The sequence below is a fragment of the Aphelocoma coerulescens genome, chromosome 12, assembly GCF_041296385.1.
Source record: "Aphelocoma coerulescens isolate FSJ_1873_10779 chromosome 12, UR_Acoe_1.0, whole genome shotgun sequence".
In the NCBI taxonomy this organism is placed as follows: domain Eukaryota; kingdom Metazoa; phylum Chordata; class Aves; order Passeriformes; family Corvidae; genus Aphelocoma; species Aphelocoma coerulescens.
In genome coordinates, this window is record NC_091026.1 from 8,100,031 (window position 1) to 8,125,462 (window position 25,432).

General features: G+C 39.3%; 1 protein-coding gene across 2 annotated transcripts in view; it reads right to left on the bottom strand.

Moving 5' to 3' along the window:
• Positions 1-2,234: 2,234 nt before the first annotated feature.
• ERC2 (ELKS/RAB6-interacting/CAST family member 2) overlaps positions 2,235-25,432 on the bottom strand; it is a 419,948-nt gene continuing 396,750 nt past the window's right edge. For both annotated transcript variants that reach the window (XR_011154642.1, XR_011154644.1), the window contains one exon: positions 2,235-5,196. The gene's annotated coding sequence lies outside the window, so the exon portion shown is untranslated. The remainder of the gene's footprint in view (positions 5,197-25,432) is intronic.

Here is a 25,432-nt window from a genome sequence, read left to right on the forward strand (position 1 = left end):
CTGTAACACAAATTTGAGTGCATGTTTCAAAGGGATACAGTGCATTGTCTTTAGGATGCACTGGCCTTGTGCCTGCTCTTCCCCTGCATCTGTGGAGATTTGGGGTTAGAACAGTCTCATTCTGAAGGAAGAGTAATTTTCAAGAGTAAGGAGTGGAAGGAATGCAAACCCAAACAAAATTAGTCCTTGATTCTGCAACTGCATCCATCAAGCATGGGCTTCTATTGCACCAGTGCCTCCAGCCTCATACAAAAGCTGAAACTATGTGCCCTGGGCTATTCCAAATGAAGGCAGAGGTCACCTCTTGTCTGAAAAGGTGCATTTGAAAAAGAGATATCTTATTTGCAAAGTTACAAGCATGAAATAACATCACTAATCTCGCTGGAGGAAAATCTGCACAGCAGCCCCCATGAGCTATACTTTTGATGTGTGGGTCAAATCATGCCCTGGCGATGTGCAGAGCTCCCACTGACTTCATAATGGGAAATGTATTACTTATTTAGAGCTGACTTGGCTTTATTTAGAATGATTTAATACTTTGGTTATTAAAAGTTTTGTGGTTTGGAGAAGCAATATCAACAGGTGACCCACGCTCTTCTTTGCCACTCTGTTCTGTACTTTCTGACAGGTTTCTGCACGGGGCAGGACCCAGGGTGTGTTGGCTCGTGAGGCTCTTCCAGTACCAAATCCTGAACCTTGAGCACAGTGTGAGCAACCTGGGATGCAGCTGGAGTTCAGCTTTATCCAACTCCTGCTGGCACGGAGCTGTTCAGGACTCTCAAAATGTGTCTAAACTGACATGTTGGCTTGAAATGCAAGCTGACACAGCTTCATCCCCTGAGCATCCCCACTGCTTGTACTTCTGCTTGCTCAAACCTTGAGCTACTCTGGCTCAAGTCTGGAGTGAACAAACAGGCTCTCTGAGGAGGAAACCTCAAGCTCAGAAGAGCTTGATCCTTAATCAGGCTCACTCAGAGCTGGAGGAGCCCTTGACTGTATGAACCCAAACGTCAACATTAGGTGAGATGTTCCTGCACCCAGAGTTGCCCTCTGGGGAGCTCCTCACCCCTGTGGCACCCACAGACACAAACATGCTGGTCCTGCCCCTCCCCTGGGGCCCTCACAGCTGCTTTTTACAGAGAAAAGATCATTACTGAAAACCATCTTACAGAAAATGGGGCTTAAGGGCCTTTCCCAGTTTCCCCAAATCCATTATGGTCCCTTCTAGACCCTTGGTAAGACACATTGGCATGTACTGTCCCTGTCACCACGTGGGGAAGCAGGAGCTGCTTTTAAAGCAGGAAGTGGTCAATACTGAAAAGAGAATCAAAAATCCAGTGGGATGAGCAGCCCCCTAATACAGACACCAACTGAGCACAGAACAAGCTGCTCCGAAAAATTGTGCAGGTTTGGAAAGAAGGTAGAAGCTACTGCTACTCAATTTATACCATTGCAGCTCAAAGCTAAGTAGGCATAAGTAGAATACACAATAAATGTATATTTAGCTGTAGTTAAAAGTGAAACTTAATATCCTATGTTAGTGCATAGTACTCTCTTACGAAGAAAACTAATTTATAGGTAAAGAAACTGAGCTTAAAACTAAGAGACTGTGTGTTTTTAAATAAGCTGAGTAAAATGCATACTTACTTACCTTTTATTCTCCTGCTGTGTGTGCCCTGAGCTGGTCCAGGGAGTTCTATGAGGTAAGAAATTCCTGGTCAACAAAAGTTCCTTTTCTAAAAAAAGTGAACATAATGGAAACGGGGAACCACTTACCAGGCAGCTGAAAAAGGAGCTGACTGTGCAGAGAATTTCACACCTTATGGCTTTTGGTCAGTAAAGTACATAAACAAAATGTAATTTTCTATGCAATTACACAGGGTCACACAAGAATATTATGTTTTAGAAACCCACTCAAAAGCATATTGCTCTCTAAGAGCCCAATCCAGAAAATGGTTCCTCACTTTAGTAAAGCTACTTGTAAGCTTTTCTGGGAGTGGGGCCTATGAGACATTTTCCTTTTTATGCTTTCTTAAACAGTTTATGTGATAGTAACAACAGGAAGATAAATTACTTTGAATGGTAGCAATTAGAGAAATAAGGAGTGTGATAGATTTACCATGTGGAAAACATCTCTCACACATTTTCCTACAGTCATTAAACCTGCTTTTAATGACACAACACTGATTTCAGAAAGAAACAAAGTTTATTTGATGAAAATAAACAAGCTGATCAACACTAAATACTTCCCATACACATGATAACAATGTTATGAACTCTAAATACCTTGGTACTTTACACTTCTACAAGACATTAAATTACAATGACTGTCTAATACATGCCCACTGGTAATTTCTAGGAATTCCTTAGTTTCATATCAATGTCCTTAACCATATATCAATATCACAATCCAGAACATGCCACTCACTTGAAAAAATTATTACAAGAAGCACTATCAAATGAGGATCTAAGGTAAATAGGGGATACTGACCCATTGCTGCAGAACATCACATTCAAACGTCACCCTACACACACAAAAGAAACATTGCGGATATAGTTGGTGTCAACACATCTGAGGTCTTTTCATAAACACTGTTTAAAAAGTAAATTGAAACCCACTTTCAAATGAAAGTCAATGCGCAGGTACGTGCATACTGGATACACAAAATTCATTAAATACAAAATTCATACTGTACATTTAAATGAAAGAAAGAATGTGCAGTACAAGACTGATCTCACATTAAAATAATAACCATTATCTTAAATGTTAAGCAAAAGTTGGTTTACTTCATTACACTTAAAGGGGGGGGGAAAGAAAATCTACCAAACATTGCTCAAATAAAATATTTCCCAACATCACAGTGTTTATTGTAAACCCCGAGATTCTATTTTAGTATATGAAAAGATTTTCTCCAAACATCATGGAATATCACATGACATGAAAAGGAGGGGAAAAAAAAAAAAACAAAACCCAAAGCAAGAAAGAAAAAATCAATGTTAGACAAAATTTTCCTCTTTAGGGGCTAACTTTTAGGCCCTGATAAAAGTTCAGATCAATACTCATACCAACATGAGTGGAGCAAAAATGCCCCTAAAATAATACCTGTGACAAAATTGGCACATACATATAAATATCTAACTATACAGCTTTGTATCTGTGACCCTATTTTCCCCCTAGTTTATATCCTACTTCAAGTATTCGGTTGCAGTTAAGGTAAAGACCTGATTGTAAGAGACACAGACGATTGTCCCCTACTGCGACAACAAATTTGTCGTGAGAAACCAGTTTTGTTGTCTGAGTTTCCAAGTGCAACATTTGTCATATGTGCTAAATATACTCCCAAAAGCTTTGCTGTTTCAAAAACAAAGATCTAAAATGCCATTGATAGTTAAAGGACAAACTTTTTAAACATGAATGAAATTGGGATTATCTATGCTATGCTAAGCCTATACATTTTACTCTATTTACTGAAGACAGTAACATCCAGCAGGACTCCTGCTCAAATAAATTGTTCTTTGATTGCACCGAGAATTATGGTACAAATAAATAAAATATCATCTCTAGACAATAATTTTAAGGGGATTGCTATGTATGGCTCATGTAGGATGTTTAGGGTTAATCGCACCACAGGTTCAAAAAATAATTTTTCTATATTCAGTGCAAGACTTTAGGAGTATCCATTTAGATTTCTTTTTTTTTTTTTTTCTTTTTTTTTCTTTTTTTTTTACAGCAGCAAAGAAAAACTACTAAGGATTAAGGCCACCCATGCTTAAATTTATTGTTTGTCCTTTAAAAATGCAGATATTCTATTTCCACTGCCATCAGCATGGAAGCATTTCTTCCATGGACACAAAGATGCCTCAACAAAACAGCCAAACATTTGCACATGTTTGCCAGACTGACTGAAAATGTTTTTGGAGTCAGAAGGAACCCCTCCTTGAGAAGTGGTAGAGATCTGACTGTCAGTTAAGAGTCTCTCACCAAATGTAACGACTTCACATTTTTATTTTTCCTTGCATGTGCTTTAAATTTATTTTACCAGACACATTTTGTTGACACAAACAGCCTTCGAGTGCTGTTTGTTCATTGGTATTTTATTTAACAGCTAAGATTCATTGGGGTCCATGTTGGAGACTGTTTTTCAGTGTAGAGAACAATAACAAACAGTTCCACATTTACAGGAGACCTAGTGCATATACTGTATTCACAGCAATCTCACCTTTATTTTTGTTTTTGTTTGTTTTCTTAAGAGTCCCAGCTTTTATTGTTGAAAACATGTATGCATTTGGATGGTAAAAGGTTGATACATCCTTGTGTACATGTCCATATATATACATACATATGTATTTATATACACCTCAAGCTTTTACCATCCAGGAATAGATACATCTTGTATATAATCATATATTTATGTTCAAATTAGATGTCCTATGCATTGTCAGAGACACACACCATATTTTCATAAAACTAATCTTTGTCATCATTTATTAGTACCAAAAATTGATTTCATTTCCAACCTGGCCCAGAGCTTAATACCGGTTATAGTATCAATATTTGGTTTTGGTTTGTTTTAAATTTATATTATTTTATCAATAGATAAAAGAAAGCAGAGGAGGGTAAAGGCTTGTTTTTAATTTTTGGAAAAGCCCATATCTAACTGGGGGTAAAGTTAATGCCAACATCCTTATATAGCATTTTACTAATACCTCTTTGATAATCTAGTGCAATAGAAGTGATACTTTAGAATAGACTAGGTAAAATCAGCAAATGCAGATACCACATCTAAGGGAATCTGAATTACTTATTAAAATCAATATTAATTTACCAAAAATTAGCTAAATAACCTGTTTAACTGAACTTCACTGAACAATCATATTCTGAACAGGTGGTTTCTTTGTAAAAACAGATAACTCACAAGACCCATTAAAGACAGAAATGAAGCTCTTATAATTTCTGCTCGAGTCTCCTTCATTATTTTCCAAAGTATCTAATTTCACAAAAGACTACAAGAAATAATGGAGAAAATGCCAATTAATGCAGCATTTCTTTAGATGTCAACCTTAGCATTCATTTTCTGCATCTGTGATCTTCTCCAGGATATCATGGTCATGTTTGGAGATCCAATGCAATAGATTATCATTGTTACCTTCCAGTGCTACAGTTTTTTCTTCCTTTTTCACTAGTTCCTCTGACAACTGTAACAAGGGAACAAAATATTCCAATTAACAACATGATTGAAGGATCCAGAACATCTTAGTTCTCATCTAATCAAGGTTCTCATACATATGAGTGGAGATAATGCTTTTCTAGGGGCTAAGGATGAAGCAAGGCATTTAAATTTAATTTGAACCCACTTATTTTCATGGGGGGGGGGGGGCAATTAGTTTTATTGCTGATTTGTATGACACAACTCCCCCTAAATGGGAAATATTTTAAATTCCTAAGATGTCAGATTCTGTTGTGCTTGTGATTCTGTAAACGGTGAGTTTTCTGATCTTGTCTATGAGCACAGTAACTTTGAAAGGGAAATGCTATTAATAAAACTAGATATTTTTTCAGTGGGAACCAAGGGGATCATCAATTTATTTCTACTAAGTTCAGTGGCAGGTGGGAATGTATAGTACCTCTACCAGCCTTCCAAAACTGAAGCACCATTTCCCTGCCATATTTTAAGCACTTTAAGTTCACTTTAATTTGAAGGACAGTGGAGAAAGGTTTTATGGACACAAGAAGCTCAGATTTGCAGAAGTTAAAACACCACAGCAATGTGTTAGGAGGTTTTCAGCCATACACCCACTAATCACAGGTGCTTGGTTGCTCTGCCTGGCTTGGCTGGCACTGCTGAAACCCAGGGGACTTCGAGAGGGAGCCAGTGTCAGCACAACTCAGCCAGTGGGAAGAATCTTCCTGCCTTCCACTGACTTTGGGTGAGACTTTGTGTCTGATTGTGACTCCAGAGGCCTCAATAACTTTTATTGTTACTTTAGTTGTGCTGCAAGCAAACAGCACAGTATTCTTGAACAGAGAGCAGTGAATTGGTCTTATTCACATTATCTGTGTATCAGATGAGTGGGAGGAATTAAATTATTCTTTTAGAGGGCAGTTGTTCATTTATCCACTGACTTTGTTTCTAGAAAATTTGAAATGCATTATGGATGGGATTCTCCATTATTGCCCTTCCATTTATGTAGCCTTAAAAGTTTCCAAAACATCCTGTTTTATGAAAAAGAATTTGCCATACAATGCTTAGGGTTTTGTATACAGCTCAAAACTTGTTATGTTTTTTAAATAGACTACTTGACTAAAATCCCCCTTTGAAAATTTTAGAATCTAGTATTTATCAGAAAAATTATTCTGTGAGCAAAGTGAAACACTGTTTACAGAATAATCTCTCAAATTATTTTAAATCCTTATTTTCAAGTTCACATCTTGCTGGAAAGCACACATAACAGTTTATATCACACAAACTTAGATGAATAGTTCTACTTTTGCAGTGAGAGGTTGGTACAATTCTTCTGGTTAAAACACTTAGGGACTAATCCAAAGCCCACTGAAATGTGGAAAGGTTCCCACCGATTTTAACAAGTTTTGGATCTGGCCCTTGAACAGTCTAAAAATGACTTCTGCAGAGCTGGAAAGCCAGGGAGTTCCTAAAGTAGATCATGTTACTAGTTCTGGCACATAAAATCGTTGCAAACTTTTTATGAAATCTGTAAGTCAGCGCACGCATTACGTTTGGTGAGCTGCGCATAGCTGCCATTCTTTTGTGTGCCGAGAATTTCTTAATCGTCATTCAAAGAGATACTTGGGCAGAGGAAGCACACCTAGAAATTAACGAGGAGAGCACATTCCACAAACTGCAGCACAATAATGCCTGGGTTTTTTAGACTAAAACGTAATCACAGCAAATCTTCAATGCAGTTGCTATTTTACAAGCTGAAGTTCCTTTGCAATTAACACTCCTTTACGCTCGGAAAAAGTACGAACCCAGAATAAAGTGTCCAGTCTGAGGAACAGCAGCAAAGCGCAAAAGGCACTCCCTCTCCAGCCTGCTCCTCAAATTTTCATTGGGGTTTTACTACAGAATGAAAGCCCCCAAATAAACCTCACCCATTTAATCAACCCACCCATTCATCAGGAAACCATATATGTATTGGAAGTGTAACAAAAACTTGTTCACCACAGGTAGGAAATGCAAAGTATTTCTCAAGTCAGTCAAATAAATATATAAAAGGATATTGCTGTCAAATACCAACTGAGGTTGAGTAAATTAAATTTATATTTGTTTCTCCAATGCTGTACTTGGTACAAGTCACTGAACCTCTAAAACAGAAATAAAGTTTGGTAACATGCATTGGGCCTGAATTCAGCAGTGCTCCAGCTGAAAAGTAATGTCTTACGAGTTTGGCACCTCTGTCAGTCCAATAGATACCAGTCAATGAAAACAGCAGAAGGATGTGAAGATATAAAAGTGTAGTAGCCCACAAATATTTGTTCAGATTGTTTTTTCTTTGGATAAAGACACCTGCCTGATTAGTACTTTTTACCTCCAATCCTTTCCTCTCAGCAGTGATTTGCAGAAACAAGCTGGAGAGGGTGGGTAAACACAAAGGGGTTAAAGGGGAAACTGTTTAATAACAGTAGTAAAATACAGGCTATTTTTGACATCTGAGTTAATGTCCATTATGCTCCATATGCTTTCCAAATGTTTGCAACAAGCACCCAGATACAAAAACAGATACCCATTCACATAGGCTTAAATTGCCTTCTCCTAACCTGTTACACATGGTACCTACATAAAAGGCCAACAACTGATATGGTAATTAGTGAGTCAGAAAGAGAGGGAACAGACACTTTATTGCAGGGAATTGGTATCTGACCAAATGTTAGTAGAGAAGGATATCATTAATGAAAACCTGTGAGGGCTATTTCTGCTCCCTAATCTACGACAAGGCCTCTGTACTATAACGTGACATCCTTTAAAAAGCTGTCAGGATGAATTCTTCAGTTTCCTTCTCCAGACTCATTCATCATTACTGCAATCAGAGTACCAACAAATGATGGGAAATTATTTCATTTTCTGGAAACAAGTAACTAGACTGGAATAAGGCTATAACTCATAAAGTCTTTCTCAAGTGATGTTGTGGGATTTGCCTGTGCCTCTTGTAAAAACATAATGTAAATTATAGGAGGGAGAAAAAAAAGCATTCTCAATCTTTACCTTTGTGCAAAACCAGGAAAAGAATGACTTGATTAACTAAGACAAAGCCCTGACATGGACCACTCTAAATTCTGTCCTTGCCACCAGTTTACGGTGGGACTAAGGAAAAAGTCATATCATTTTTCTGTGCCTAACGTGCTCTTCGCTACAGCAGGCATAACATCAGGCTCCTCACAGGAATTTGCAAGGCTTAATGTTTGTAATGTGCCTTAAGAGTCTTGGATGAGTGCTAAGTATTATTATTTTTCAGTTCCTGCATTTGATTAAAACTGAAATAACACAGTAAAAATTAAATTAATATATTAAGTTACAAGTAAAGAGCAAGCATGTGGTTTGTGGAGCTACTTGTAACACTTTTAATACAAGCATGTATTACAGAGTAGGTGATTCCCAAGGTCTGTACTGACATGTACCATGTGGGCATAACTTAACAACTGAAAAACCCCCCAGAAGTTTGATTCAGCCAAAAATCTGTTCATGGCTTCTGTGTGAGCTCAGAGCTCAGGCCAGCGGGAGCACTGTGGGCTGCTTTCCCCTGCCCCTGAAGTGCAGTTGCAACCACGATCATAGCCCAGACATTTGCAACTCAGCACAAGCAACAAAACTGGGTAGCACAATCTGCTGGAGGGCTGACTGCTGTATAGGTCCCTTAGCACAGGATGTGACAATGGCATGATACTGTGCTGTTTGAACCTCCCTGTCATTACAGCCCCAACAATAAATACTGGTTTTGCTACTTCCTCCTGGCCTAACTCTTGAGGAAAGAAAGAAAACCCACCTCTCACTTTCTAAAGAATACAGTAACCTGTTAAAGCCTGTTATATCGATGTGAAAATCTCTAGTGAGGAGGGCCAAGAAGAAAAATAATTAAGGCATAAATTTATATCCAAACTACGTAGAAAATTTTCAATGCTGAGATGCCAAAGACACCTAAGACACTTGTTGAGCAGAGTGAAAAGGTAAAATCTAGTTTAAATTTATAGCATTCCTTCAGTGTCCCTCTAGGAGTTTGGCTTTTTGCCAGTGTTCCTTGTTAAAAATTTGTTAAACGTGTTTGGCATTAATGCAAACACAAAGTGCTCATTTGTTACAAATTCTATTGGAATGCATTCATTTAAGGCAATGAAGTAGTTACCAGAAAAGAAAAAATGTTCATTAAGTACATTTTAAAAATACAATGATGTATGCGGTGCATAACTATGGCGCCCCAGTGGCTATATAAATATCTGACAGAATAACCACAAGTTGTGTTTGGTTTGAAATTGGAATCTCTTAAACATAACCGATAGAACAAAAACTGGTTTTGTTTGTTGTCAAAACTGATGTTAGTCTTTCTTGTTTAGATCTAGTTGGAATAACCAAAGTTTTGCCATACAATTTTTTTACATCTCAAGTCAATAAAGCCCACGGGTTAAAGTAATGCTCAAGGAAGTTTCTTGATTCAAAAGGTAAGTGCAGCACTGCACATTATCTGGAGAACACTGGACACAGAAAGTAAACACCCTGCTTGGAGGAGAACAAATTTTAGTCATTCTTAAAAATTCCACTTAAGGAAATGTTACCTGGGAGATCTGCAGCTGTCTGACAACACTCAGGTTCACCTCAGCAAAAGGTGTCCTGCCTTACTCCTTACAGAAAATAAAGGTCTCAGAGCTAGTTTACAATATCCCAATAACAAATCTGTCATTTATAATAATATGAACTATCCCTGGTAATGATAACTCTTGATTTTGAATAAGCAGCTCTGAGGTCTATTTCTTAGATGTTAGAAAATATCTTCTTAGCAACATTCTAAAACTAAAACTAAAACCATTTTTCTTTTTATTTTTTCAATGATTTATAGCAACTTACAAAAAAGTTTAAAAATGATGAATACATGAGTAAAACATATTCAAAAGAAAGATCCAGAAACTGTGTGATTTAATTAAATATTGAAAGGTTCACAAAAAACCACCAGCATAAAAAGTTATTTATAAAGATAGAATTAACTTTGCTCCAATTCTGGCAAAGAAATTATTTATCCCATTTGTTGCTATTTATGTTTTAAATTCATTACACAGTAAACTTCAGAAGAATCTGCAGCTGGTGGTAGAATCACTGCACGAATGTGATGAACTTTCCATATTGCTATAATGCCAGAATTGTTAATCTTAGTTAGGGATAAAAGCAGATACCATTGGGATGAATAAAATCAAATGGATTCAAGCCCTCTAGAGAGTAAGAGTCCTTGAAAACTACTGTACAATTATATCATAAAATTAGATGAAGTTTATGAACCTTGAGAGTATTTGGACAAGGATGCCTTCTCTACTGGGAATGTTTATAAATCAAAATTAGACAAGTGCTATATGAGTTAAAAGACAGCTATTTTTTTCCTAGAACCTTTTTCTTTTCATAAAACAAGTCTAGTCCAAATCAAAGCTCTTCAGAAATATGAGAAAACTCAGTACATATCCTTCAATCTGTCACTTGGACACTGAATTCAAAAGAGGGCTATAGAGAACGTTAAGGATGGCTTCAGAGCAGGACTCTTCCATGGGCTGAGCTGGAGTGGACTGAAGATGATGGAAGAGTTTCCATCGACCCCACGAGAGCCCGGAGCCGCACAGGGAGGCGGCCGCGATTCAGCAGCGCAGGGCACGGGGCTCTTTGTCAAGACATTTATGACTTCCTAAAGATGGAGCACATTGAGACCATTGTTACTCCTTTTTCTTTAGTTGTTATTTAAATCGAACTGAAGTGACAAGCAAAGAAGAATTCTCGGGTTTAAGTGCCTCAAACAACGACGCTCCCAACGTGAATCCCGAAAGCTGTCGATAGCCGGGATCACTTGACGAAATTGGAAGGTGCCTTTTCCACCCTGGCTGATGTGGAATGCCATTTATTCTCATGCGCGGGACTAATTAGGGGCTCTTTTTTTTGTTGTTGTTTTGTTTTTGAAGATCAAGGTTTCGCGCTCGGTGCTGCCTAATAACACGGTGCGCCTGCCCGCCACCTGGCCCGGCGCGGCTCGCCCGGCTCCGGCGGCGGCACCGCCTCGGGCCTCGGCAAGTGCGGGCAGGAAACGCCGGCACGGCCGCGCTTAACCCGCGCTCTGCCGGCCCGGAGCCGGCCCGGAGCCCGAGCAGCGACCCTGCGGCTGCAAATGTGCGGCCGAGCGCGAAGTTACTGCACCGGCGAGGGGAGAAAGCTGCCCCAGACCCCACGCCCTGCCTGGGGCCGCGGTCGGAGCGCACTCGGCAGCGAACCCGCGCAGCGCTGGCGGGGCCCCGAGCGCGCACGCAGCGCCCGTGCCTGGTGCCTGGGAAAAGAAGTGGTTAAATAAACGCTGTGTCAAGCCCCCAATCTAATAAGTCATCTTATTAGGAAGTTGTGATGCCCTGTTTGCCCTCGCCTGTGGCTTGTCTGCTCCACTGAAAGGTCTCCTGCTGGGACCTTTGTGGCATTATACGAGGTAGAGAGGGCTGCTGCAATATATGAGCCTTGGTTTGGAGCAGCCAAAACAGCAGGAGAACTAAGCTGCAAAGAATTAAACATGTAACAACTTTGTAAAAGCACAGACAGTGATTGAGGTTGGCCCTTTTGCTGTTGACACATTCTGGCCCCTGTAGGTTGTGGTCACTAAGCCCATTAGAGCTGCAGTGTGGCAACATCTAGTTCAGCAAGTTCAATGTGTTTCTGTTTTATTTCTAAATACTGGACACAAGCTGGCAGCGATAGGAGAGTGGTATATGGCACCAGAAATATGTCATAAACACAGTCGTCATTGTCAGGGATGTGAAATTACTTTTCAAACTATTTATTTTTGGCAGATGGAGGCTGGGTGTATTTTTGCACTTTGTTAACTGAAATTTAATTGAGACTTGCTCCATGTTTTGTTTAATTAAAAAAAAAAAAAGGAGAGAGAAAGGAAACCTCAAGATGCTGTTTTCTTTTAAAAGAGAAAATCTTCACTGGAGAGAGAAATCTTTGTCGCTGGAAATTCACTACAAAATGAAACCAGAAAAAACAGAACCCAATAAAATCTCAGCTGGCAAAGTTTCACTTATGAGCATCCACTTATTTAAATCAACACTCCCCACTGTACTTTTTTTTTTTTTTTTTACATTTCTTTAAGATAAAAGATACATTTAATTCAGATTTTTAAAACGGGGTTGTGAAATGGACAAGAAAGATTAATTAAATTAATGAAAGGAGGTATTACAGACATAATGAGGAGAAGATTTGAGTTCTAAACCCTAACATGCAGAAGAACACACCTTCCTATCTCCCTGTGGACCACACTTTTTCAGGGAACAGTGCAAGGTTTATATTGCACATTGATGAGGATGCTCGTGGTCCCTCTCGGGCTCTGTTTGCCTTTCAAAACTGTGTTGTGGTCCCAGGTTTTATGAGTCCCGGCAGATTCATCACTGCCAAGAGCTCCCAGTCTGTAGACACAGAGCAAAGGATGAGTTGGCTGAACACTTGTGCACCTCAAACATTTGTCTCTCCCCCGAGCCTGTTACGTGCTGCCTCTGCCCTCCTCCCCTGGTGAGCCCAAGCTTAGGTAAGAGGTGAAATGTGCAGAGAGGGATAAAGACAGGTCACAGCTGAAGGAGGGGCGATCTTTTGTTCTCTCTTTTCACAGCACAGGCATTTTCCTGGTGCCCTCCCCTGTTTTTCCCAGGGGTTTTTGGTTGCCCTTTGGGTGCCCCCAGCTCCCTGCTCTGGCAGCACAGCTGAGGGCTCCCCGAGCTCCAGCTTGCTGATCCACAGAAATGACTGGCCACTCCTTTTAGAGGGACAAAAATGATGTTGAGGCAAAGCACATTCTTTCTTAGGCCACCAGAAATGAAGGAGCATTTCTTTTCTGTTCTTAAGAGTGTGCCTGAGCCAAGCAAGGTCAGAGCTGTGGCTTTTCTCTGGAGGAGAGAAATTTCTAGAATTTGTAGTTGTTTTTTTTTTTTTCTGCCATCTTTTGAGATTTGCTGATAGTTTGGGACTAGAAGGAAATTCTTAAAATCTCATACATATTTGTCTGGTTGTAGGGAGTATGATTTGGGTTTTACCTCATGCATCCTACCAGAGTCAGTCAATATTTAATAGCTAAAATTGGCTGGCTGTTGTGCTTGGATAACTCTAGTTACTGTGGCTGCTACCACACTGTTGTTAGAAGCATATTGGTTACTAGATGTTGTACCAGAGTAAATACTAATAAATTTGGTGGTTATGGAGAGGAAGTTTAATCTAAAAGCATTCCAGCCAGTGAGGAGGCACACAAGAGCTGTACTCCTTCTTTTGATGTACCCAAAGGCTGGATGGAGTTGGGCAGAAGAGAGGTGGTGAGGGCTGAGTGCAGGTTTGAGGCGCTTTATGTGTGTGCCTATTTCTGCCCTTAGGAAAAGGATGGATCCTTGGCCAGGGAGGAAGTCTTCTTAGAAGTGCTGGACACAAGCATGGTGTCCTCAAGGCCCATGACTCCAGTAGGTTACTGAAAGTTTGCTGGGGTTATTTTTCCCTTAACCAAGCAATAACGAGAAATTTAATAAAGATGCATCTCATGGCTTGTGCCTGCTTTCCCAATCACCTCAGATTTCTCACCTTCTAAAGTTGAGAAAAAAACTAAAGAGCTTCAGGGTATTGCTCTGTGCATCTGAATATTTGTACCAGCACCTGTATGTTCCCACCTGTATTTCATAATTTAGATAAACCATTAACATGCTGTTTCATTAGTTTGCTCTGCTAGTTAATAACCCAGTACTCACTGACGTTATCCTATCAGGATGTACTGATTGTGCTGTGGAAGGCCTTGTGAGGTATGCTTATTGTATTAATAATAAAATAGAAATCAATATGTCAAAATATAGTCAGAGTTCTATTGCACACAAAAAGCTTGTTTTAGAGTACATAAGATATACTCTCACCTTCTTCCCCTCCAAATGATCCTAAATATATTTTTTAATTTTACATGGCTCATGACATGAAACTGCTTATAAAACCAGTGTCTGATGTTTACAGTTGCATCTTTTAACGTTAAGAAGAAAGGGATACAACCAAGGCAGGTGTTAGTAGGTTTGGCCTATTTGAAGGCCAATGCTGGATCCATTTAAAACCCTTCAAACTGCTAAAGCATTACAATGACTGTGTGTGGCACTGGGAACAGGACCATACATGCTCGACAGCTACTTATTTTTTAAATACCCATCCAAGTAACACGCAGCATTTTGAAATCTAACTTGTGTGGTCTAATTATGCAATAATTTTTATAATTTAGGCCCCAATATTATGAGCTTCTCCACAATTATGGCTCTGCCCACGCATTTCTCAGTGCATGATAGGGAAGACTTAAGGGCCAGCCCTGTTAAACATATGAGCATATGTTTTAATTTTTTAACTTTTACTCTGAAACTTAAAAATGCACTTAATATTAAGAAAAGGCTTAAGAGTCTTTCCTGAAGGGGACCTTAGAGGCTTTCATTTAACTAAGGGCACACATATAATATTCCATGCAGACTGAAGATCCACAGTTATCAGCATTCCAATGATAATGAGTATTGCACAAAGGGAAATAATAAAACAGCAATAAGCAAAATTTTGCTCCCTCCCAATCTTCAAACACCACCTTTATAATCACAGCACACTCAAAAACATGTGTGTAAGAGTTGGAGAGATCACAGGCTTAGATTGCAAGATTTCCAAAGATACTCAGACCAACCATGCAAATGTCAAATGTCAGGTAAACATACAGAACTGAAAATATGAACTTCATCATGAAATCACACAAAACTACAATGGTGACTTTTTCTACTTGATGCTTTTATAAAAAAATTGATGCATTGCAATTAAACTGTTTAGCAAAACAAGACAAGGAAATTAATGAGCAAGAATAATCACCACAATAATTCATTGTTAACTACAATTTACACTGAGTAGCACTTTTTTTCCTAGAGAACACCTATTTCTCTATGCCCATTTCCTTTCGCCTCTCAATCTCCCATTCCAGCTGTGCACAGACCTTGTTTGATTTCTCTCTCTTCTTCTACTTGCTTAAACTTTATTTCTCCCCACTTTTTTTTTTTTTTTTTTTATTCCAATCTCTGTGAGCAGCAGAGCTCTTTCCACTCTGTCAGGCTCTGTTGCCAACCTCTGACCAACTCACTGCTGAGTGGTGACATTGGACAACAGCTGGAAATGGTGTGAAACCATCACCCTCTTTCACCAACTTTCCCTGCATCTTGCAGTTGTGGAACAAGATAAAACATGAGAAGAGTAATTCACGAAAAGCATTTTTGAGGACAGCAATTTGCTAATTAGAAACAGCAAAACAAACCCAGAAGATACTCTTGATGTGCGTGCACAAATGTATCAACCCCACTGAGGAAAAGGTAAAGCCCAGAGTGGAACTTAATTAATGGAAACAACTTGGAAAATAAGAATAATGATGGCAGTACAAACCTTGTTCGTTCCCCCATTAATTTTAGAGAGAGCAACAACTAAACAGGTACTTGTAAAAAAATCTTTCCCACTGAAACAACTACAAGAAAGACAAGATAGTTTTAGGGCTACTTTCCAGATACTTTGTTTTTACCAATTCTCTAATTCCAGAAGCTAAACCAACACATCCTAACTTCTCATTAAATACTCTAAGTGCAAACAAAAGTGTCTAGCCCATTTAATTCTGATTTTCTGGATTTATTTTTTTTCTCACACTTGCACATCTTGCCTCATTTTCTATTGGAACTTAAAGATATAATATATAGGCCACCACTGCTAGGTACACCTCTATATTCATATTTTTACAGTCTGGAAACACAGTGGCCTGTGCTGTATAAAGAACATTGGATCTGGACAAAAAGATGTGGGAAATTCAGCAAAAAAAAGCACAGCTGGATCATTATTTCATATCTGAATGCAGCATGTTGTATTATGAAAATGTGAGGATTAAGTCAAAGAATGCAGTTTCACTGCATTTTTTTATGAAGAAACCTTGTTTTTACAAACATTTCCAGAGATCAAACCAAGTTAACTTTTTATTAATTTATCTAAGCTACTTGTTCTTTTGAACAAGCCATTTTTTTCATTTTTTAGAATATACCCCTACTATAATTTATCAATTCTTTTATCATCAAAAGTTACTGTTTAAGCCAGGAATAGCTTTTTAGCAGAGCTCAAGGGTTAATCATGCAAAAACAAAAAAACCCCCATAAAATAGCAAAAAACAGTAATTTTCTCATTCAAGTCAGAAGTTCACAAATAGGGAATGTAAAAAAGGAACAGGAGGAGGAAGAGGGTAATCTGTGTCCTTTGCAAATTTTTTTTTCCAATAGAATGTTTTGGGATCTTTCACTTCATTAAAAAAACCTTATTTTTAATTCCCCAAGGTATGTACCTTCCCCTATCAGGCATTACCACAATATTGATCAGAAAGTATTTTGTAGGCTCATAGAAAATGCAGCTTGTTCCAATAATAATTTCTAATTTATCTGTCTTCAAAATTTCAAAGTGAGGATCAGGAACAACTCACACCTCCCATTGTAGAAGGAAAGAGGGAATGAACCCTCCAGGCTCCCTGCAATGCACCTGGCCCTGAGAGCTCAGGGCTCCTGCTAAATCCAGAACATGGCATTTAATGATGCTCAGGAGGCCAATACCATCCACAAACCACTTAGCACTGCTCCAGTTTCATTTCTCCTCGTGGTCTCTGCAGTTGGCATGGAGAGCCTGGCCAACATGATATTCCATGATATTTGAGTCAGTATTGCTTGTGTTCTATCCAGAACCAATCCCAGCCCATTTCACTGAGCGTCCACATTGCAGGAAAATTTACCACTCAATTTGTCTTCACCCCCTTCAGATTATTAATGATTTTAGAGATTTATTGTATTTTTATTTCTTTCCCAAACTGAAGATTTATATTGCAATAGCTTCTCTTTACATAGAAACAATTCAAAATCTCCTTATTTTTAGCCTTTGTTGTGCTCTCTGTTCCTTCTCAGTGGCTTATCAGAAACGGGTAGAATAGCAAAGATGTGGGCAAGCCTTGAACAGGTACGAGGGTTAAAAGTGGCTTTGTGTTTAAATAACTTTTTCTTTTGCAAGTATTCATTGTATTGTTTCCTTTTTTTTACTGCTGCAAATAAAGCTAAGGTTTTGGAGGACTAATTTAATCTTCCCAGTCCCTCAAGTCACTGCATCCTAGATTTTGAATTTTCAGAACTCCTTCAGTCCTGCTGAAGAACAAAATAGATTTCAAAACCATTTTGTAGGAAATTCCCATTAAATATATCTGGTTTCTCAAAAGAATGAGCTGAAACCTGCAGGGCAGCTGGGATGGAGGGAAGGCAACAGACACAGCTCCGTTCTGTGCATAATTCAACAAAGTGCCAATCCATGCTTGTGGAATCCTTTGCTGTGCTGGTGCTGCTGGCTGACACAATGTCAGCATTTTTCAGCATTACACCACTATCAGCCTGTACTGGGACCCTTTAAAACAGCTGAAATAAAAGAGCTCTTTCTACATATTTATGCCATCCTGCTCTGAGCACTTCCTGTTGGCCCCAGTAAATCTCTGCTAAATTTCAATCGACTCTCGTGGTGTTCCAGCTGTTAGATAAACTTCCAAGGATATTTTTGTGACAGGTACAAACCTAGACAGGAAATCTCAAGAAGAAATCCTAAATTAATTATATGTCAACATTCAAGCCACAAGAAGGAGCAATTGTCATAAATTTTTGAAAGTTAGAATCCAATTTTAGTTGTAAGTGCAAAAAAGTTCACTGACTCAGTTGTGAGTCAGTGCCAATAAAATAATATATTTCATATTCTTCAGCAGTTCACTTTGGCTAAACATAGAAGGGAAGCTAAGAACAGTGAGCTGTGTATTTAAATCACATAAAGAATTCAGACACTAATAACAAATGGTATTTAAAATTTATAATTCAGAATTGCCTAATCTTATTCCACCTTTTTGAAAACAGATACAACATATAAACTAATTCTGTGTTAAATGAAAACATCTTCACTACCTAAAAATCTGGTAATGGTGCCAAGAACATCTTTCTGCATTTCCCAACAGCACAGACTCCATCTCTCTTCACTCTCCCAAACACGGTGCCCTTCGTGTGTTTTCTGAATGCTGGTAAGGACAAGTATGGAAGGGGTTGAGAGGGCAGAGGGTGTTGTAGCAGTACTAACCCACAGAGGACTGTCCTGTTTCCCTGACTTTAGCATCACTGTGGAATTCTTGACAGCTTCTCCCATCCCTCTGCAACGTGTCCTTGGAGAAACTGCGGTCGGTGTCCAGGACAATGGGCAGTCTGAGGGCTCTGCAGCAGCTGTGCAGGTGGCAGAGGTTCCATGTCCTGTTCCCCCAATATTCCTAACATTTTCCTGCAATGCTGTTGAGTTCCATAACCCTTGCTGTGCTCCCCAGTCGTGCTGCCCCAGCAGCAGCGTGGGTTTCTCTCCAGGTCCATCCCCACGGCAGCCAGGGCAGAGTTCCCAACCCCGAGCAGCTGAAAAAGCCAACAACTGTGTGTCGAGTCAGGTGCTCAAAAGCGACTTTGTGCTCAAACCTGGCAGGGGGCCCTTCCCAAACCCATCTGCCTAAAGACAAAAGGGGGAGTTTTGAGACACCTGTTGTCTCAGTACAGAGAAAAATGTGTCATGGCAGGGGGAGAGAGGGAGTGGGAGAAAAACCCGTGAAGCTTTGCAGGCTGCGCTGCTGGATGCAGCTTTGTGGCACATGTGGGAGATGCTTGTGGTCCTCATCCTGGCACCAGGTCTGTCCCAAGCTCTGGCAAACAGCCGAGCACAGGGCACTGTTCCAAACCCTGCAGCCACTGCTCCGGCCGTTGGCAGAGCTCTGCACCACTGGACACGGAGTCCAGGGAAGAACTCATTGCTCCAGAAGGGAAAGCCCAAGCAAGGAGATGCAGCCACCTTCCTTACACAGAGGCAGAAGGAAGGAAGCAGGAAGGCTTTGCAGCAGGAAGAGCTGCAGTGCAGAGGGACAGCAGGATAGCTCAGGCTATTGACAGGAGAGGCAAGGAAAGTGATTGCACACTGTGGGCACGAGGCCACAGCTGAGTGTTCTCCTCATAAGCAGTGTTCTTTTACACAAAGCAGGTAACATTCCCTGTGCTTTACTGAGTTCTTTCTCTTCCCAGACACTTCCCAGATACATCCAGAGTCTTCCAAATTACTTCAGTGGAGATATGTCAAGTAGTCCCAGGAAGCAAACACTCAGAGCCCTATCTGCAGCCAAAACTGGGCCCACAGCACAAACACAAATACATCAGAAATCCAGCAAGGAACTAGCAGAAACATGCTGCACTTAGCTGACCACCTTGATTCTGTGTCTCTGAAATGCTGTGGATAAATAACTACTTATGTCACCCTGGGAGAAAAGGAATGTATGATATGGCTATGAAACCACCTGGATTTTTTATATATAAAAAGTGTTTTCACTACTTATGGAAAGCCAGACATGTAAATTACACTGCCCTTAGCAGGAAAAAATATGTGCCAAAGACCATGCCTAGGAGCAGAACTGGGGAAGAATGGGGGTATGGTCATGCCAGCTTTGCAGTGTTTTCTTTTACAAGCCTGTTTTACTGCTGAGGTGGGGGAGACTAGTGTTATTGCTTCCTCAGAAAGCTGTTCTCACAGGATTTGACTATTGGTCATGAAAATCTTATAAGGTCAGACAATCCTGCAAGATTTTAATGAATTGAAGGTTTAAACATGTTCCCAAGATTTTGGTTATGTCCGTTTCTAAGATGGAAAGTAATCCCCTTAACAATGTGCATCGCCTGGGAAACAAGAATTAATAAAAGCAAATCTGGAGATCTGAATTCAGGTCCCTTGAAAGTTTACACAAATCTGTTATCAAATGATTTATCTACTTTCAGCCTTTCCACATGGACAGGTACAGGTGGCACTACCAGCAAAACTACACCTGCATATTCAGTATGGAACTAAATAGGCTTGGCCTGCTCCCTTGGTGCTGATTCTGTGAAGGTCATTCTGCAAGAGCAAGAAGACACAGCCACAGCATCCTATGCCATTAGAGGTCCCTTCAAGGCTGATTGTTAGCATTTGAACATTAGCACTCTGGATATTTATCAAAATGTGGACACTAGAGTGGCTTGAAGCAGTTTCACTTCCTCTTAAATGATAATAAATTGGCAGTGTGAGTGTTGACTGCCTGAAATGCAACTTCATTACTTCAGAGGTTAATGGAGCAACCTCTCTCTGTTGATCTTCCTGTCACCATTGGCTACAAAAGAGTCTCTGACACAGTGCAGTTTTCAGGAGAGGCACAAGTACAACAGAGATTAACCACATCAAAAAGAATACTGTCCCACTCCATTATGTTCTGCAAAGCTGGTGTGCAGCAAATCGCAGTGACCAGCAGTGTCATCTGCCTTGTCTGAAAATGATATCAGCATAAAAAGAGGTGATGATGCTGTATTACTGAGACAAACACCTTTCCATCTTAAAAAAAAAAAAAAAGTAGAGAGAAAAAAAGATGAAATGAAGGAAAAAGAAGGAAAAATATAAAGGAAAGAAGAAATGCAAAGAAATGAGGAGAGGAGACAAAAAAGAAAATTAAAAAAAAGAAAATGAAAAAGAAGAAGAGAATACTTTAATTATGATGTAAATACTGAAGCCACTGACCTTGACCTATTTTGCAATAATTCTATAGAATTCCCCTTGTATTTCTTACAGAAAACTACACAGTGAATTAACCAAACTACTATTCTTTTGAAGGCTGCATTCATGATTTTGCAGGAGATGAAAACTGACAGGAATAGAGTAAGAGGTGGCCATAAGATTCAAAGAGGATTACATTTAATGCTGGCTAAGTGAATGACCCTCTGAATGAAAATGTACTCATTTATAGAAATGTGCCTCTTCTTGTTACAGGTTACTGCCCTGAAATGCCTGGAAGGCGTGTTAACTTTCAATAATTCATAATTCCTGTTGATCACTAACACAATGAACACAATTCTGAGCAGAGAACACTGCCCAAGGAAGCTGAACATTCTGTACATCCTATACACAAATACTTGGAAGTCACTTCCCAAAGGGAGGTTACTCCTGTCCTACCAGCAGCATCTCCTTTGTCAGGAACACAAACTGAAATTCACAGTACACCCAGGTTAGTTTTCTTTTTGTGAGCACAGGAATATGATAGCTCGTTGGAAATGTTTCATTTTGTTCAATATTTCTGTTCTCTTCAGCAGATTAACAGATGAACAGGTAACTAAAAGTGCATCAGACACGCAGTTACAGCACTGTAAATGCATGCACATATCCAGTAATTACCTGTGTAGTTGTGCAAACTGTTCAGGGGTGTTTCAGGTCACTTGTCTCCACTCTCCAGCCCCAACAGTGTTTGGGATGGGACTTAGCCAGTCTGACAACACCTCTACAGCAAATGCATCAAATTCTTGTTGAACTCTTATCTTTTGGAGGTCTCAGTTAGAAGTGAATACTTTTGAGCATGAAACCCATCAGCCTGAATGAAAGCCTCAACTTCCTACACACACACAGTGGCAGGTACTTGGACTTCTTATTAAAAGAAACACTGATAATAAGGAGTGTCTGCTGATAGCATAAGGGAGGAGGACCCTACTGGAAATTATAGGAGATAAGGAAGATTGGGATTTCTTGCTGGAGAAGCAAACAGGGGATGAGATTCCAGGATGAAACTCCTCCAAACACCAGAGCAAGTGTACCTTCCCTGCCTGTGATCTAAATGTTGTGAACAAGACAGGAGTTCAGTGTTCAGCTCTGATTGTGTCAGTGGCTCCTTTTGAGACCTTGGGCAAGTTGTTTAATCTCTCTCTATCAAGATTTTCTCAACTGTAAAGACCAAAAAAGCTGCTACTAAACCTGGAAAAGTCCCTTTCAACCTACGAATCAAAGCAGAATGTAAATTCTACACTTTCTTCTGCACTATTACACCATTTCCAGTTTCTTTAGGTTGATAAACATATGCAGTGTTGCTTGAATTCAGGCTGATTAGGAACCACAGCCTATCTTTTAAAATCATAAATAGTGGATCTCGATGACAAATTTGAAAAAAAAGTTAAATGTTTTAGTCTCAGAAAGTATTCAGTCTAACTTAAGATCCAAAAATGAAGTCCACCACTTTGAAGTCAGCTTTGTAATAGCTGTTATGCAGCTGTAGGAAGATAACCCTTTACTGAAGGATTCATGTAAGAGTTCGAGACACCTCATCCTTGGAAATGTCCAAGGCCAGGTTGGATGGCTTTGAGCAACTGGTCTAGTGGAAGGTGTCCTTGCCCATGGCAGGGGGTGGAACTGGGTGAAATTTTAGGTCCCTTCTGACCCAAACCATTCTATGATTCTATGAATTGAAGAGAGAAATTTGGTAGTTCAGTGCCACGTTGGCTTCATGAATGTTAGAGTTGACAGCATTTCTCCCATAAATATACCAAAACCAAACCAGCCATTTAAGATGACAGTGCTGCAGGTTCTAAAAGTTCCCATTTCCAATATCTCAAAAAGACACTGACCTACTGAAAAGAGTTTGAGAAATTACACAATGACATGCTAACATTAATTAAATATGAGAGTGTAAGACAACTGTTAAACATGGGAAAACTCCATCTTTGCATGCACAGAATACCAGATGCAGCAATATACACTTCAAAGCTACATTGCTGCAGACAGAATCAGCCACAGCTTTCTTTGTAGACATTCCTTTGAAGAAGGAACTTTATGGGTAAGTGGGTGCATAACCACTCATAGCTACACAAAGTTGTTCATCCTTATACCAGAACACTTCATTTTTGCTCCAGTCAAAAATAGCATCTAAAGAGTGGCTGGTCTGTAGGTTAAGAAAATATTTTTGGATATCAGTGAGAATTTAATTCCAGCTTTTCTTCAATGGCCATGGAGTTTTTTGTACTTATTTTTTATATCTCTAAATCATGTTCACCTCTACTGAAATGTTGCTGCTGCAATGCCAATATATAATATTATGCCCTACTAACATAAAGTTCAAAATTGCATAATTCCATCCTGCACCACAATGAATACTGCTGTGGATACATTTATATAAAAGCACTTCACTTGAACAACCCAGAGGAAGAAAAAGCCTATTAAGTATTTCAAAATCTCTTCAGTACCACCACCTAACAAAACACATGTGACCTTGGACAAAGGTAAGTTTTAAGAAATAAGAAACTTGTATCAAAAATCCCAATACAGCAGCAAGTTCTATATTTTCTGAAATAGTAATACCTCATTACTGGTATCAGGTGTCTGTTTTTATTGACCTTGCGTGTGGTTACAGATTCCTCATCCCCCAGCACTGGACCACACCAGGGCACTTTTATCTGAGAGGGAGAAGATTCTCAGCACATCACTGGAGTTAAAGCAACATCCCAAATTGCAGAAGTAACTGAGTATAGGCAGTTTATAAAACAAGTACTGTTAGCTACACTTTAATGATATGTATGGTTTAAAAAAAGTCTATGGTAGGTAAAATAATCCTAAGCATTTTAAATATTTCACAGTAAGGAAATACTCTGGATCTTTAGAATAGATTCTGACTTTGCATTCTCAACTTTTTTTCTCTAAAAACTCTTCAGATTTTTCTTAATAGAATTTTTAACAACCAAAGGCAGAAAACTTAGAGGGAAATCTGTACCAATGTATTTTTCAATGGGAGGCAGACTTTAGAAGGATTTTCTTTGTAAAAAAGCAACACTTTTTTGATCTTTATCTCCATTTGCATGGTAGAACTATTCAAAGGAGTGAAGTATTACAGTCATTAGTAAGTAAAAGAGATATCAAGTGTACTAAACTCCAAGATTATCCATCAGAAATGAAACAAAACAAAGACCCTACAAGTATAAGATAGGCTCTTTTTCTGCTAGCTGAAATCTTTCATATGGTATATAATGCTGGCAAAACAGAATTTTTCTATTCACCTTTTCCCTATTGAAAAGCAGTGCTCTCTTTATCTAACCTTTTCTAAACCACCATTGAAAATTGTATTTTCTGACTCAAACAAAACATTGTTTTTCTTTCTGCCTCATATGGCTAATAATAAAGACTTGAGGTAAATCTCCCTACAGCTGCTTTCAGTTCATTTTAAGTCAATGAAACCTATATAATCCTGTAATACAGTCAATTGTTTCTTTTCCACTAGGCCTGAAGGGCTGCAAGCTTAGAAAGGGAAGAATTACTGTTTTGCTTTTAAGCACCTATTAATATTTTGCCCCTCCAGCAGTTCTTTTTTTCCCCTTTGAAGCCTTTTTCCCACTAAATTAATGTTTAACAATTAAATCAAGCTGAAGGAGATCTTAAAAGATCTACACAATTACTGATTGGGTAGAAGAACAGGCCTTTAATTTAAATGGGAAACATCTCTGAAACGATGGTATGAGACTCCACAACTAATTACATTATTTTCTGCATCTGAGAAAACATGAGCTGAGAGAATGCAAATAGAGAGACACATGGAATACCAGGAAGAAAAGCTGGAACTCTAACATCTACCTATCATCTTTGAGAACAGAGCAACTTGTAGAAAAACAAGCTTTGAGCTACTAGATAAAAATATAACTTCAAAAAAGAAAAAAAAAAATAGAGAAGAATATCCAAGGCATGGCATCTTTTTTTCAGGCAAATATTGCCAATACACCTAGAATGGCAATCCTAAGTCTCTATGTAAACATCACAAGCAGGCCTAAGAGCCCTTTCAAAAGTGTGTATTCTTTGTGTATATAATATACTTTTGTGTACTTGTGAGATAGAAGTGTTCTGTGTTTCCTGCTTTCTTCTGTAGCAATGTGTACGTTACCTTAAAAATATATCCACAGTAAGGTATGATAATGGAGTTTTTCTCTTTGGCCTGGATAAATAGAGTTTGTTCTGAATGAAAATCCTTAACCTGAACTCAAGAGCTGGCTAGTGGCCAACTCCTTTGTCAGACTCTCCGAGCACCCTCAGAGACCTGTCCTGCCCCCTTGATTCAGACAGTTCTGTGGGCACTGACATCTGCTCAGACCTCACAAATAAATCAGTGTGTGCCAAGACCACAAACACTGTTCTTTTTCCCTCCTAGCCCAAGGAAATCTCATGTACTCCAAGCAGAATATTGTGATTAGCCTTGCTTCTTAAAAGGGGCCAGACTGAACTACGGCCAGGGAGTGTTTGGACCAAATGTGCATTGCTGAGACCTA